This window comes from Pan paniscus, chromosome 2, assembly GCF_029289425.2.
Source record: "Pan paniscus chromosome 2, NHGRI_mPanPan1-v2.0_pri, whole genome shotgun sequence".
NCBI lineage: Eukaryota > Metazoa > Chordata > Mammalia > Primates > Hominidae > Pan > Pan paniscus.
The window spans coordinates 112,550,306-112,566,483 of record NC_085926.1 but is presented as its reverse complement, the minus strand read 5'-3'; the positions used below and the strand labels follow the sequence as shown (position 1 = coordinate 112,566,483).

Sequence of the window (16,178 nt, the reverse complement as noted above, 5' to 3'; positions counted from 1 at the left end):
AAGACCACAGTTAACATTTTTATAGACATATATACATAGAAGTAGAATTGCTAAACTTTAAGAAATATGCATTTTGAACTTTACTAGGTATTGTAAAACCTCTCTCCAATGTATTCGTACCAATTTATATTCTCAGTAACAATCTATGAGAGCTTCTCCACATGCTTCACAACATTTGTGATGGTCAGACTTTTTAAAATTTTTGTCAGTCTGATCGGAATTAAATAATATCTCATTAACTTTTTTTTTTTTTTTAGTTGTAAGCCATTGGGATTTTCTCTTCTGTGTTGCCTAATTTGCATCTTTTGTCCATCTTTCTGTTGGGTTATTTGTTGTGCTGTTGTTATTTTGGAAGAGTTTTGTTTGGCTTGATTTGGTTTTTGGTATTAGTTGTTGCTGTTGTTGTAATATTCTGGATTTTCATATTTTGGGCCATAGAGATTACAAAGATTTTTTCCCAATTTGTAGGTGCCCTTTTAACTGTGGCTTTAGTAGTATTTGTTTTTATAAAGCTTTTTAATATTAACTCAGCTAGGTTTATTGATATTTTCCTTCATAATTTGTGCTTTTATGTCATTTAAGAAATCCTTTCACATGCCAAGGTCATTTACCTTTCTGTATTTTCTTCTAACAGTTTTAAAGGTTTCCCATTTACATTTAGATCTCTAATCCTTCTGGAATTATTTTTGGTTCTGGTACCCTACATGCACCCTATTTTATTCTTTTTCCATATGGATAACCCTATTATCCCAGCATTATTTAAAAAATTAGTCATTCTTTATTAACTAATTTGTAATGCCATCTTTTGCCTATATCAAATCTGTTTATATGATCTTTATTTGATCCGATGGACTGTTTTTCTATCCTTGTACTAACACCATAACCCTTAATTACCATAGCTTTATAATATTCTTTTTACTTGGTAAGATAAGTCTCTCTACCTTGTTCCTTTTTAAGATTCTTTTAGCTCCCTTGGTCTTTTGCTATTCAATATGAGTTTTAGGGCTAGTTGGTCAAGTTTGGCAAAAGTCTTGCTGAATTTTATTTGTAATTACATTAACATTAGAAAATAATCTGGGGAGAATTGACATTTTTATAATGTGTCTTGCTGCCCAGTGACATACTATATCCCTCTATTTGTGATCATCTTCATATCCTATATCATGTTTTAAAATTTCCATCATAAATTTCATGAACCTATTTTGTAAAATTTTTCCTCATATAACTTAGATTCTTACACTATTATATTCATATCTGTTTTCCATTTCATTGTTTATTGGTTATTATTGTTATATATTCAGCAACTTTGCTGAGCTCTCTTACTACTTTGAATAACTAAACTGGTAAATTCTCTTAAGTTTTCTACAGCAACATGTATGTCAGCAGTAAATAATGACAGTCATTCTCTTAAATTCTAATTCTTAAATGTTCAATTTTTTCCTGTCATATTGCATTACTAAATCTCAGTATAGTGTGAATAGGATAGTCATGTTAAGAATATCTTTTCTGTTTCTTATTTTAATGGAAATGTTTTAGAAACATAACATTTGCTTGGGATTTTGAGAAATCGAAATTATTGTATTAAGGAAGTTCTTAATATGTTCCTAAACTATTTATAGTTTGCTAAGTGTTTTTAATCAGAAATACTAGTTAAATTTTATCTAATGCATTTTCTGCATCAATAATATGATAAAATTTTCCACTACTATGTTAATATTTTATAAGATATTAATACATTTCCTGATATTAAACAGTTTTTATATTCTTGGAAAAAATATTCTTGCTCTTGGTGTATTTTTTAATCTACTATTGAGTTTAATTTACTGACATGTAGTATGTTTACATGGGGAGATCAATCTTTAAATTTTTTTTTTAACTGTTACTATAGAGTTTTGCTGTGACAATACTAGCCTCACAAAATAAGCTGAGTAACATTTCATTTTTTTCTATATCTTAAACAGTTTTCATATTATTGGGATTATTTATTCTGAGTATTTGTCATCTGAACTTAGTAATTTTCATCAGTAGGTTGTAGGTAGGCAGACTTGAGTATTAGAATAAACCAATAACCACAGAGGAAATTTCTGATTCTTCTCTAGTCAGTTTTGGGAAGTTATTTTTTTAAATACAGTTCACAGTTTATACTTCAATTTATTTGTATAAAGTTATTTATATATTCTTATGATTTTTAATTTTTTGTCCTTATGTTCCCCTCTTATTCCTAATATCATTGATTTGACCCTTCTGCTTTCTTTTATTAGACACTAGACATTTTTCTGTTTCATTTACTTCTTTACAAAAACTGGCTTTTGGTTCTGCTTATCTACTTTATTATTTATTTGTAGTCTAAGTCATTACTTTCTGCTTTTATCAGCATTAGCGTTATTTCCTTCCTTCTTTTTTTTTTATATTTTTAGGCCATTTTTCTTTTTCTAGATTCTTGAATTGAATTATTACCCTTTTACTTTCAATAATTTTTATTATCTTTAAAAATGAATTTCAGACTCTAAATTTTTCTCCTGGTTTCTCATTAGCTGCATACCATGTTTTGATATGTAGTTTTGTTCAATTTTAAATATTTCATAATATCTGTTTTATTTTTAACCCTTGAGGTATTTAGAAGGGTATGCTTTTACTTTGTAAACATATTTGCTCTATTTTTATTATTTATTTCTGAATTTAAATGCATTAAAATAAAATGATGTGTTTTATATGGTTTTAATTGAAAAACTTTTTTTAGCTTATTTTGTGATTTTATCTGGTACATGGATTTTACTTCTGGCTTGAAATCTGTAGGTGGTTTATCTGTTTCTTTAGCACTAATTCTAAAATTCTTTTGTGTATGCTGAACTATGTATTTTTCTAAGAAAATATAAAGTCGACCTTTTAGTATTTCTGACCTTCTTCTTAGTATAAAAAAGGTGGTTAGCATAGTATCTTTTAATTACCTATTAAGTATCAATCTTGTTACTATAATTGTGTATGAAGTTTTAGTTTTACCTATTTGTGTTTAACCATATTCAAAAGTGGTGATCACTGTTGTCTATAATCAATGCTTAATTATATTTACTAATATTTTTAGATATTACTATGCCTACCATTCTTAGATCCTGTGGCTTCCTTTCTGGGTGCACTTTTCTTATTACATTTTTTTGGCAATTATTTAATGAGGACCTTGGGTAATACATATATTTCATATAACTAAAAATGTACTTATTTTGTTTTTTATCTTAAATAGCAATTTATCTGGGTATTTTTTGTTGAGTATTTTAAAGACATTACTCAATTATATCTTAGACTATTGTTCTGTCAACTATTCTTAATTAAGAGAAATCTATCAATCTGTTTTTATTTCTTTATAAATAATCTGCTTTTTCTCCTGGTAGCTTTTAAAAGTTATTCTATATCCTAAATATCTTGTAGTTTCTCTGAAATGTGTCTGGACGTGGATTTATTTTGAATTATTAGTCATGAACTCAGGATATACTTATTAATCTCAGGACTCCAATTTTGGAAAATTCTCAGCTATTATCCTTTTCTTTATTGTTCCTTTGTCATTACTTCCATTTTCTTTTTCTGGAATTCTTATAAGATAAACATTGGTATTTTCTAATCAGCTTACTGATTAGTATCTCAATTGCTATTTCATTTTCAAAAAATTAATTCTTCTTGCTACAATTTTTTTCTGAGTGAATTCCTTAGCATTACCTTCCAATACACTTAATTCTTTCCTTGAAATTCCTTTATTTCATTTATTGTACTTTTATATTAATGAACATTTTTAATTTTTTAAGATTTCTGATTAAGTTTTACTCTTATTCACCTATTCTTATTTTATTTCTATCTTTAATCATTTCTTGTTCTTTTTTAGGTATGAGTACTTTATCACTAAGCATCTCAAGCATATTCATGCTGAGGTCATTGTCAGATAATTTCATAAAATCAAATTTATCTGGAGTGAATGTTACAATTATTGATTGATTTTCTTACCATTACTTGGTTATGCTTTAGAATTTTGTTTTACAGGTTTTGTTTTGTTTGTTTTGTTTTGTTCACATGTCCCTAACTAGGGGTTTTACAGTTGCCTTTATCTGGATCTTCTCAGTCCCAATCCAGATCTTACAATGGTAGCTTTCAGCTTCATTCGTATATGAATATTTTATCATAATGCTGTATCTTTATTCTTCCAGCTCTCAGGTCCTGCAGCCCTATATAAGCTGTTTCCCCAGGCAGTAGTTGGCCAAATTTTTGCAGCCTCGTGATAAAGTAGTAAGCCAGGTTCAGGTCCACCATTTCAAATGGAGCCGTTTTGACCTCATTACTCTAAAGAGCTAGAATTCTAGGTATCTCGATGTGATTCTAGATCCAGATTTCAGCAGGCCTATGGCTTCAGCACCATGGGCTGCTTTTAGTAGCTTTCTGTAATTAATCATCTTCTTTTTAAGTCTGACTGTGTTTCTGTGATTTTCACATTTTATATTTCATGGAATTTTTAAGGTAACAATACATCTTGGACAATACTCCTTTGATTCTTATCTCTCTTTATTATGTTTTTTATATTATTTTTATTGTGCTTTGCTTTATTGCACTTCGCAGATATTGAGTTTTTCACAAATTGAAGGCTTGTGGCAACTCTGCATTGAGAAAATCTATCAGCACCATTTTTCTATTTTTTTCTTTTTTTTTAAATTTATATGGGTACATAGTTAGATACATCATTTAAAACACATAATGTTACAAATTACAGTTATTGAATGTTTAGTTGTGCTGGTCACTAAGCATTACATATTATTTTTTCCCAATCCTTTCTACGTTCAGTTATTCTTATTTCCATTTTTTAGAGCAGAAAGTTGAGGTAAATAGTCTAAATAAATACACCAGTAGGAAAGAGATTATAACAAGTAAATGGCAGAAATAATATTTGAATCCTGTTTTTGCTACCAAAACTAGTGTCCTTAAACTGCTATCCTATGGTTAAATTATGTTTTGTTATCTTTTAAAATTATTATGGTTATTATTTTTAATGTTAATTAAATTAATATTCGTTTTGTAAAAAATATATCTAGTCCTATCTCATGAATCTTTTTTACATTTTCTATGTTTTTATGCTTGCTTGGTCTATTCTCACTCACTTTCTCACTCTCACTCTCTCTCTGTCTTTTTTGATGTGTGATTACCTTTTTAGCTTTTATCAATCTAGCAATTTGAAGTTTTAAAGTACAGTTTATTCTTTCGGTAATAATCACTGTTATTTTTCTGAAAAACATTCAAGCCTGTTTAATTATTGTCATTAATGAAGTAGTATCCTACATGAAATGAGAAATTTAGGATGCTGTTTCATCTGTCTCCTCTTATCACTCAATTTATTATTTTTGTTATAACAGCTTATATCAGGTATAAATTTTTTTTTTTTTTTTTTTTTTTGAGACGGAGTCTTGCTCTGTCACCCAGGCTGGAGTGCAGCAGCGCGATCTCGACTCACTGCAAGCTCCGCCTCCCGGGTTCACGCCGTTCTCCTGCTCAGCCTCCGGAGTAGCTGGGACTACAGGCACCCGCCACCACGCCTGGCTAATTTCTTTTTGTATTTTTAGTAGAGACGGGGTTTCACCGTGTTAGCCAGGATGGTCTCGATCTCCTGACCTCATGATCTGCCCGCCTTGCCCTCCCAAAGTGCTGGGATTACAGGCGTGAGCCACCACGCCCGGCTAAATTATTATTAATTTTTATTTTACAGTAGTCCAGAGTAGTCAAGTATTCTGTAACAAAATAACAGGGTTACTATTTTGGATAGTAGAGGGTTTCTAGCACAAAGTAGGTGCTTAATAAATATTGGTTGAGTGTTAAGTGAATGGTGGACCTGTTTGGTTACACACATGCACACACAGAGAAAGAAAACATAGCTGAGCTCTCATTGCTGCTGATGCACTACCATTTTGTTTAAACCTTGTATTTTATAAACAGTTGAATCACCTTATGATTTAATAAATACCTTTTCTGTCAATTATTTTGTTAGGCAAACACATGCTTTGTTAATCAGCCCTTTGAAATCAGTGAGCTTCTATCAAAGTTAGGTCCATTCATGGCTATTTCCACATTTACCTCTTATGCCCTACCCCTCTTCCACAAATAATAAATATATTTGGTAACTCTCGTTTCTAAACCAGTGACTACCGTTAAGTTTTCATTTGGCAAATACAGTGGGATTCTTGAATATATATAGCAATCATCATATCATATTAAATGGATGACAGCCCACATTCTTCCACAATAGTTCGTGTTGTTTACTATTTAAATAGAGGCATTTTGAAGTAGTTCCTTTTTTTTTTTTTTTAAGGGTAGTTCTTCAAATCCCTAACTATAGTCAAAAGAAATCTTTTATATGAATTTGCTGGGAAAATTGGATTTTTTATTGATATTATTAAGAAACTTAGTGAAAATCTGCAATACACTAGGATAAAAAATACTGTGCTTTTATTGTGGCAAAGCAGATTAAATAAAACAATATAGATTAGCAAGGAAAAAAGCAAAGTATAAATAAACTAGGTCATTTGCAGATGTGCAAATTTTATGGAAATTCTAATGATACATTTGATTGATTTATAAGAAGTACATATTATTCATGTTAAAAGAACACTCAAGCCTTCTATGTGGCATGATTTTAACAATCTTTTATACATAACAACAGATTGAAATTAAACTGCCTTCCTAGCTGTTTCTATTTTTTAAATTGTAAAAATGACTTTTATTATTCTCTATCTAAAAGTCACTAAAAGAGAATAATGCAACTTAGTTTCTAGTCCTAGTTCTGTCATTTAATTGGCTCCATGACCATGGGTAGTTCATTAAACTCTGTAGGCCACTTTTTTTTATTTATAAATGTAGACAGTTGGTTTTGATGTACTTTAAAGCCCTTTCCAGTTCTTGTGTTCTAGTACTCCACATTGTGTCTCTCTGTCTTTATATAGAAATACCCACTTATAAAAACATAAGTGCATATAGGGTCCATATAGCAATAACCTAAATTATTCAACAGAACTCATAAGGGAATATCCAAGAATGGGATGAATTTTCCCCTGAATGAGGCAGTTGAATGTAGCTGATAGATAAATAACCAGGAGCTGTCATAGGTTCTTGATCAGGACTGACATGATGAAAGCATATTTTCAAAATAACTGTTGGGCATCAGTGTGCAGAATAAATCAGAATGGAAAAAACCTGGAATACAGACCAGGCAGACATGATGCCATCATTCAGAGCAAGGTAAGGAGAGCTCAGACTATGGTGTTACAATCAGAAATGAAGTTGAAGCAACAGATATGAAGATATTGAGATATATGTTCAGTCAAATAGAATGGCTAAAAAGAATATAAAGAGAAAAATTATGAAAGGAAATACAAATATCTAATAAACATGAAAAAGTATAATTCACTAGGATTCAAAGTCATGATTTATGAAAAATAGTAATTCTCAGTGCTGGTAATGGTATAGTAAAAGACACTCATAGTGATAGTAGATATCTATATATTGACACAAAATTCTGCAAAGTAATGTAGCATTATGTTATCCAGAACCTTGCTTTAAAAATATGTCCTCTGACCCATTAATTTTACTTCTAGGCATCTGTCTAGAGGAAATAGAATCTCAGACAAAGATTTAGGTACAGAGGTGTTTATCACAATGTCATTTATAAAAGAGAAAAAAGATTTTAAAATCTTAAATTACAAAATTCGAGAAATTATTAAATTATTGAATATCCATATGTATCACCGCATATCATATATGCAAATTAGATAGTTCTTAAAGTTATTTTAAACAATATTTTATTAGGAAAAGTTTATAAAATAACACAACTAAAAATTCCTGGTCCAAAAGATACAAATAAATATATATACCTAAAATAATCCCAAATATAAAAATGAAAGTATTCGATAATGATGTAAGAGAATACATTCAAATGTAAAGAGGAGTTATCTCTGTATGGTGGAATTACTTGATATTTCTATTGCCTTTTTATTGAACTTTCTTAATGCTTGAAAAATACTCTGATAATTTGAAAAATAAAAGTTTTAAGCAAGCAGTAAATAATCTAAACACTGAATCTCAAATTTGGTAATAATTCAGCTTAGAAAAGAATACATGTATGATTCCAATTTATTCAGTTACTAAAATATGGGATACATAGATTTTCAGTTTCCCCAAACTGAATCATATCATATTTCATAATTTCTTTTTCTTTTTTGGATCCTTGTACCTTTGCCTTAAGTGATTAGCCTGAACTTCGATGTTCCAGAACCTCATTTTTTTTTCTTTTCTTTTTTTTCTTTTTTCTTTTTCTCTTTTTTCTTTTTTTCTTTTTTTCCTTTCTTTTCCCTTTCTCTCTTTCTCTCTCTCTGTTTCTTTCTTTTCTTTCTTTCATCTTTCTTTCTGTCTTTCTTTCTTTTTTTTTTTTTCTTTTTTGTTGGAGTCTCACTCTGTAGCCCAAGCTGGAATGCAGTGTCAGATCTTGGCTCACTGCAACCTACACCTCCCAGGCTCAAGCAATTTTTGTGCCACAGCCTCCCGAGTAGCTGGGACTACAGGGGCGTGCCACCAAGCCCAGCTACTTTTTTGTATTTTAGTAGAGACAGGGTTTCACCATGTTGCCTAGGGTGGTCTTGAACTCCTGAGCTCAGGGGATCCACCTGCCTCAGCCTCCCAAAGTGCTGGAATTACAGGCGTGAACCACTATGCCTGGCCCTCATTTTCTTTAGAATGTCATTTTCTTCAGTCATTTCTAAGATTAACATACTCAAACCACATTTACATGTATATGGGATCATCCTCTCTTATCACAAAGGAAAGAATCTAGATTGTTCTTTGTTTTCAATCATTTTTAATTTCTAAATTTCTCTTATGAAAATATGCAAATCTAATAATAGCATTCTGAGTAATTGAAACAAATGAAAATAAAGGGCACAGTCAGTATGTCACGGAAGAACCACTTTTATTGGGTGGAATAAAGTACTACTGATAAAATTTATTAGGCACTCATTTCAAGAATAGAATCTCGGTTGCTCTGTGTAAGAATGAATAAACATAACAACTTACTTGGCTCTGTACCCAGAAATTTACCCAAAAAAGAAAACCAGTTTGATGCCAGAGAGAATGAACCAGATAAAGTTTTATTGGCTCGAAATATACAAGTAACTTAGTCTGCCCCTTTAGTAACAAAACTGTACAAGTAAAAATATAATCTTTAAAATCCAAGTTCCTTACATTAGCCAATGGCATAGTGCTGGAGTAACTAAAACTTTACAGACCTCACCCTCTTTTCCTTCTGCCAGGAGAATGAACTACTCTCTCTCCCTCAGGCCTCCACTGACTGTATAAGTTAACCCAGAACCATTTGTACACAAGCTTGTCTCTTTTTCAGAACTGTAAGTCTAGTGAAGGCAGAGACTATGTCCTGTTTATCTTTGTATACCTCAGGTTCTGGCAAAGTGCATAATTGTTGAACGAACTAATGAAGGATTCTTAGCCTAGTTTTTGAGAGTTTAAGTCTCTATGAAATAATCTAAGGAAAAGTTCCTTGGGTAGAGATGCTTACACTTTGTGTGTTATTCCATAATCTATCTTACTAGCATCTAGGCAAGTTTCTTTGGAATAATGATATCACCAAGTTATGAACACCTTTAGAAGTAAACATCTTTCAAGATATTTTTCTGCAGGGCTGAGTTAAAGTACAGTAGTATAGTTCTTCAGAGCTCTTTCAGTTATTATTGTGGCACCCAGAACAAGTTACTAAGTCTCTCTGAATTTCAGTTTTCTCATCTGAAAGATGAGAATAGTAATCATCTTTGTCTCGTAGTTTGCTGTGGGGATTGGATGAGATACTGCATGTCAAATAGCATCATGCCTAGCTAAGCCCTTGGGCCATTATTATTAGCATTAATGCCTCCCAGGACAAGTAGTTGGACTTGCACATATGTCTCGACGACTGGGACAGAGTATACAGGTGTAGCAGCAGGACTGTCGCTGGATATAGAATTAGAGAGCTTAAGTGCATATGCCAGTGCTTTGAGGCTTAAGTAGCATAAGAATTACTTGGGGAGCCTGTTTAAAATGGAGATCTGAGTTCCACCTCAAGAGATACTAATTCTGTTGGTTTGCTCTGGAGTGAGACCCTGAAATGTGTCTTTTTAACATGCTCAGCAGGTGGTTCTGATGCAGCTGGTCCTAGACCAGGTACTAAGTAACCCTGCCATCATGACTCCATCTCAGCCTTGATCACAAACCACTCTAACCCCATGGCATCATTCCTTAAGATTGGCCCTGCTTAATGCTGTGTGGCTTGACTACCAAAAGCCTTGCTGCTTCCACTCTGTGGCTTTGCTAACAGAAGCTTTCCTTCCTCCACGTCCTCACCCCACCCCGCTGAAGGCAGAAAAAAAGAATAGGGAAGGCAGAGTCATTTGGGAAAACCTGAGTAGTTACAGTAAATTATGTTATTTTGAGTTCTTTGACCTAATGATCTGCGTTAGTCCAAAAGTGGGCTGACTTGAGAGGTAAGCTTGAATTTTAGAACAATAGTTTTCCCCCAGTAACTATGGAATGGCTGGCTATATCTCTTGTTTTTTATAGAATTGCTCTCTATAGAACTTAGATGAATAAGCACAATTGAAGTGCAAAGTGTTAAACGCATGCTTCGATTTAGTCAATGCATTTGCACATTGAAGTAATTAGGATTATTTGAAAGCATTCTGCTTCTAATACTTTGTTCTCCATTTCCTACAAATGAAATTAGTGAGGGGTAGATTTGATTTTGACATCATTTTGAAAATATTTTCTTTCTTTTTTTAATTTCCTTAGTATTACATTTTTACAAAGTTCAACACACAACCAACTGTGACTAAATTCATAAAAACAAAACAAAAGGTCCAAAGTGCAAGAAAATGAAAAACAGCACAGAGTAATATGCAGTAGAACAACATAAATCATACCTTACAAATATAGTTGTAATAACGCACCTTATCCATGTCTGATCAATTAATAAGAAATACTTATTCAGATAGCAAATAGCTTATTCTTTCACTTTGATTGAGAGCCCAAATTTAATTATCTCAGTCCAAATCAATATGAAAAGGCAACCAGATCTGCATTGAAAAAATCTTAACCATCTCCTGTTTTCATTGTACTATATGTAATGCAATGAATGAATGTGAAGGAAGAGTAAAAAGGGTGCTTTCCTTATTTGCTAACAAAGCATTCAAGCAAGATTATTCATTTTTAAAATAAAGTTAGATTCAGCAGAACCAAGAAATGGTTATGGAGCCATATTGCGTAGACAAATACAGACCTGAGTTTAAATTCTAACTCTGCACACTGTCTGAATTATCTTTGACAAGTTACTTCAGCTCTCTGACCCACAGTTTTCATGTCTGTTAGAGTAATAATATCTATATAGCAGAGTTGCTTTAATAATATATTGAATTTAATATTTACGATGTATTATAATATATCATATTGTATTATACAATATATTAATATATTGTATTTCATACTGTATTTATAAAAATAATGTATTTGAAGTGCATGGAATTTAATATTTACTCAATAAGTGGCAGTTATTATTTTTAAGTCAGGAAATAAAATTTGGAGGGATATGAACCCAAAATCCTTAGAGGAAAAACAAAAACTTAAAAAAAAAATTCTATGATCTCACTTTCCCAGAGGTTATTTACACAAGTCACAGATTTTATCCTAGGACTTTATCAGGATTCTACAGAAGGGAATGTTTTACCTTTATAATCTTCTTTCCCCCAAATTGTTATCCTTATTGCAAATTACTGACCTCAAAATACATGTTGAGAAATACCCTTTATACTATTGAAGTGCATAATTGAATGCATATATTTTGCCAACACAAATTATTATCATATTCTTTTGTTTAAAATAAACAGTATTTCAGACTGGCTCAGATAAGTCTAATTCCTCTTATTTTTTCTATACTACTTTTATAGTTCTAGAAGTATGTGTTTATGCATAAAAGTGAAGGTGGGGAGAGAGAGAGAGAATGGACAAGAATAATAAAATCATCTGTGCAACAGAGATGGTGCCCTGTTCAATCCTGTCCTTAGTGATCGATTCTGTGTTGCATGTATAGAAAGTGCTCATTAAATGTTTGCTGAATTAAGTAAATGAGGGAAAACAAAATGCTAAGAAATATCTGTATAGCATAAAGGAGCCAACTCAAAAGTAGTGTATGCAGGTTGTAGGCAGACAGGTAAAACTCACCTATGGACATCAACACCTCTTTAGTTAGGTTGGCTCAGTGTGGAATGACCGCCATCTTTATTCAGAACTATTAGTTCTTAACTGGAGGTGGTAGCTAATCCAGGAGACCTGACTGACCTGCGGTCAGAGAGTCATAGAATGTAAGAGCCAGAAAGAATCATGGAGAGTTTCTGATCCCAGGGCCTGCCTCATTTCTCAGGTTAAGAAACAATGTCTGCCAAACACTTCGTGGCAAAGTTTGTTGGTCCTAAAACTTGAGTTTCCTGATTCTGTTCAAATTCATTTTGTATTGTGTCATGCTGCCTTTGTGTCCCCAAACTTCCTGTCCACCTGGGAATTCCCATCTATCCACTGGCTCCTATGCCTAAAAAATGTGCAGTGGAGCATCCATCAATGCTTCTGATTAGAATCATCTCATATGGCATTTTCCATAGAGCCTAAAAGACCGCAATAAAGAGGTTCTTCATTTGACTCTTAAAATCAATGTTTTCATCAAGAAATAAACTTTATTAAATTATTATTAACCATTAACAACTCATCCAAATCAGTTTCTTTTCAAGTGATGTAGCTGGAACTAAAGGGAATGGAGAACAAATACCTGTTATAACTTGATTGGGGGAAAATATAAACGAAGAACTCTGTCTTCAGGGTGTTACTCAGGGGAAGGCAAGGCCAGGTGGACTATGGCAGGGGAGTCCAGAGTACCCAGGAACTCACCTGAGGATTTGAATCTTAGAGAAATGAAGAGAGATAAGAATATGTGAAGATATAGCAAAAAGCGGAGGTTAAAAAGGGAAGATACAAGTAGATTTAATGACTTGGTCTTTTGGTTCATTACTTACTACTATCATTGTAACTTCTTCACTCAGTGGAGAAGGCTTGCATTCAAGTCATTCATGTCCTGTTAACAGCTTATATTTCTACTCTCTAAGTAATAACTCAAATTCCTTGAATCAAGTATTGATAACATCCATGAGAGAAGAAATAAAGCATTTGGTAGGTAAATATCTTCCCTGTCCACTTAAAGAATGAAGTGTTGATAGGCTGTTGATGGTGAGTTAAACTGGCATACCAGGAATTTTTATAAATGGTTTTCCCATGCTCCATTGAATATGTGGCTGAGACTCTAGTTGTATACCAGCTGTGCATGCAAAATCTCATAATTACTCTTACTGTATTAAGCATTTTATAACAATTTTAGCTCTAAAATGCTATGCGATAGTTTTTATGCAAGTGTACCAGACATGTAAGCTGTTCCAATGAAAACATTTTCTTGCTTTTAGACACATGGTTTTAGGTTTCCAAACTTAGCTCTTTGCATTGATGGAAGAATCTTTAGGACAAACATCAGGTTTTTCGTGGGGGGAGAGGGACAGTGGATTTTCTTGCGCATACTTCAAGCAGCCTTATCAGTAGAGGGGAATTTTACTAATTAGTTGTATAATACTCATACTAGCAAGTACTGCTGCTGAGCACTAGTTCCTCCTCAGCCTGTTCTATTGAGAAAGGCAGCGAAGAGAAAGCTAGGGTTATCTCTCCGTCTCTCTGGGGTGTAATGACAAACAGGCAGAAGGACTTGGACTTAACCTCTCTGCAGAAGGCTGACACCTTTAACACTGCTGCACATGCTGCTGCACCCTGCAGTAGCAAGTCTTGGGCCTGAGCCCAAAGCTGGTGTGGAGTTTGAACCCTTGGCATTCTGGCCCAGAGCCAAGTGCTATCAATGGAACCCCACTGACACCTTTAGTTATTCTTCCTAGATTAGGATAGTAATTTACTTGTCTCTTTGATTTCAAGTGTCTGGTTTTGTTTCCAGATGCCTCCCAGCTCATCTGTATTCCAGGGGTTTCAAAAGATTTTAACCTCATTGGTTGCTTCCTTTGTCAGTTCCATTTGGTGAACACAGGAGGGATACGGAGAAACTAGAGAGAGGGAGGCAAGCGAGGGGGTTTTGTATGTGTGATGTAGGGGGTATATGGGGAGGGCTTGGTGAGACTGAAGGAATAAATGAAAGGCATATTCACTTTTAGAATATCAGCTATTATACCAGGATAAGTCAGAATGGAGTATAAGAGATGATGTGTAGGACAATGTAGCAAAAAGTAGTATTACATAGATTCATGTGTAAAAGCCCTCCAACCAGCAGTAATCTCAGCTTCCCCCAAAAGATTGCAATATATGAAGGAGATGGAGGGACCATAGAAATTTTATCCCAATGCCAATAACATAACAGAATTTGGATTTTAACATGCTATAGTAGGAAGCGGCATTTATGCATGGTGTCATTTCATATTTACAAGGGCCTGTCTAGCACTGTTTATTGATTTCACTGCAATTTTTTTCCCGAGGACCCTGTAGATAAATAATTGCTAGAAATGTCCATCATTAGCACAGCATTGAGTGCAACCATCACACTAAGAAAAAGATACACATAGGACCCTGCAAGCAAGCACCAAATAGAGAGAAAAGTCACACAATAACATGTGCAGCTATAACTCCAGGCAAACACACACATAACACCCTGTGTGGCCATTGCACTGAGAAAATACACACAGCCCCCTGTGCAGCAATCACACATCAGGAAAATACACACATGACACCCCTATGCAACCATCACACCAGGCAAAAGCACAGACATAAAATGCTAAGTCAATAGGAATGAACAGCTCATAAAAGCCTACTGGAATAGATCACATCACAGCCAGGTACATCTGTTCTCAGCACTAACCATTATCGTTAGCTTAAAATGCTTGAAATCACTGTGCATCCTCAGGTCTAGGGACAGATTATTCCAAGAAGATTCTGCTAAATAGATTTGGCAATGCAGTGAAGGGGACCTCTACTACATTAAAGTGATACATTTTGCATCTCAAAGGCTGTCAACTGTATTTAGAGGAACTGTGTGATTGAAGAACAATGTGCTAGGATAGGATAGCAATTTTTCTGGCCCTTCTAAATCTGGAGGTGATTTTTACCCCGACATGAGTTAAGTGTACAATTGAATGGGCAGCTCTTAGATTGGGAGGTGACTAATAAAAGCAGAATTGGAAATAGCTTTCAACTTGTGCTGCAAAGGAAGCTGCTACATCCTGTTTTAAACTGGAACTCTCAGGTGGTATGTCACATCTAAAGGTCTTAGTGAGGTCAGACTTCAAGCCATCAACTTGAGATAAATAAGTAGCAACTACAGTCCTTGCTTCATAGGGTTGACTGCCCAACTGGGGGGAATAAAGGAACCACCCACCTCTTCTTTAGCCAGTGCCTTCTCTTTATCCTCTTGCCTTGGTCTGTGATGTTATCCTCGCTGTGTGACCCAGGGGTTACCGCACTGTGAGGGAAACTCGGCATGCCCTTCTGAAGAGTGGCCCAAAAGAACTGGTTAGAAAGAGTTTCAAGCTTCCGTGTTTCAATTACAGTGGCATTTTGTGTTTCTACTGAGTGAGAGAAGTTTCAAGTTAGCTTGTTAAGAATGATTTACACCATAATTCTAGGAAAAACAAATGTGAGTGACTGAAATTTGAAAGGAAAGAGTATAGGGGGGAAGTGCCAGACTAAACGAATCCTAAGTAAATAGGGTGTTTCTTTCGGGGGTCGGTAGGGGGACTGGTTTCTTTTTTAAAAAAAAAAAAAAAAAGAAAAAGAAAAAATGTATGTATTGTTGGTAATTACTTCTCTTACCTGGAAAGAGTGAAGCAGGAAAAAATAATAATAATAACAATTGCTCCATTTGCTCCCTGTAAGAGCAAATTTTCAGGAGAGGGCAGGTGTTCCCCTTACATTTGCATGACAACATCTTACTGGGAATGAGCAGTACTGGAAATGAGAACTAAGAATTTCACTTCTTTTTTTTTTCTCTAAATGTGGCAGAAAAGGTTTTGTTGGGGTGAGATAAGCATTTTCCATGA

The 16,178-nt window shown here is 33.7% G+C and overlaps 1 protein-coding gene across 48 annotated transcripts in view; it reads left to right on the top strand.

Annotated features, from left to right (window-relative positions):
• Positions 1–16,178, top strand: part of ZBTB20 (zinc finger and BTB domain containing 20) — an 830,234-nt gene that overhangs the window by 562,908 nt on the left and 251,148 nt on the right. The gene's annotated exons all lie outside the window — the stretch shown is intronic.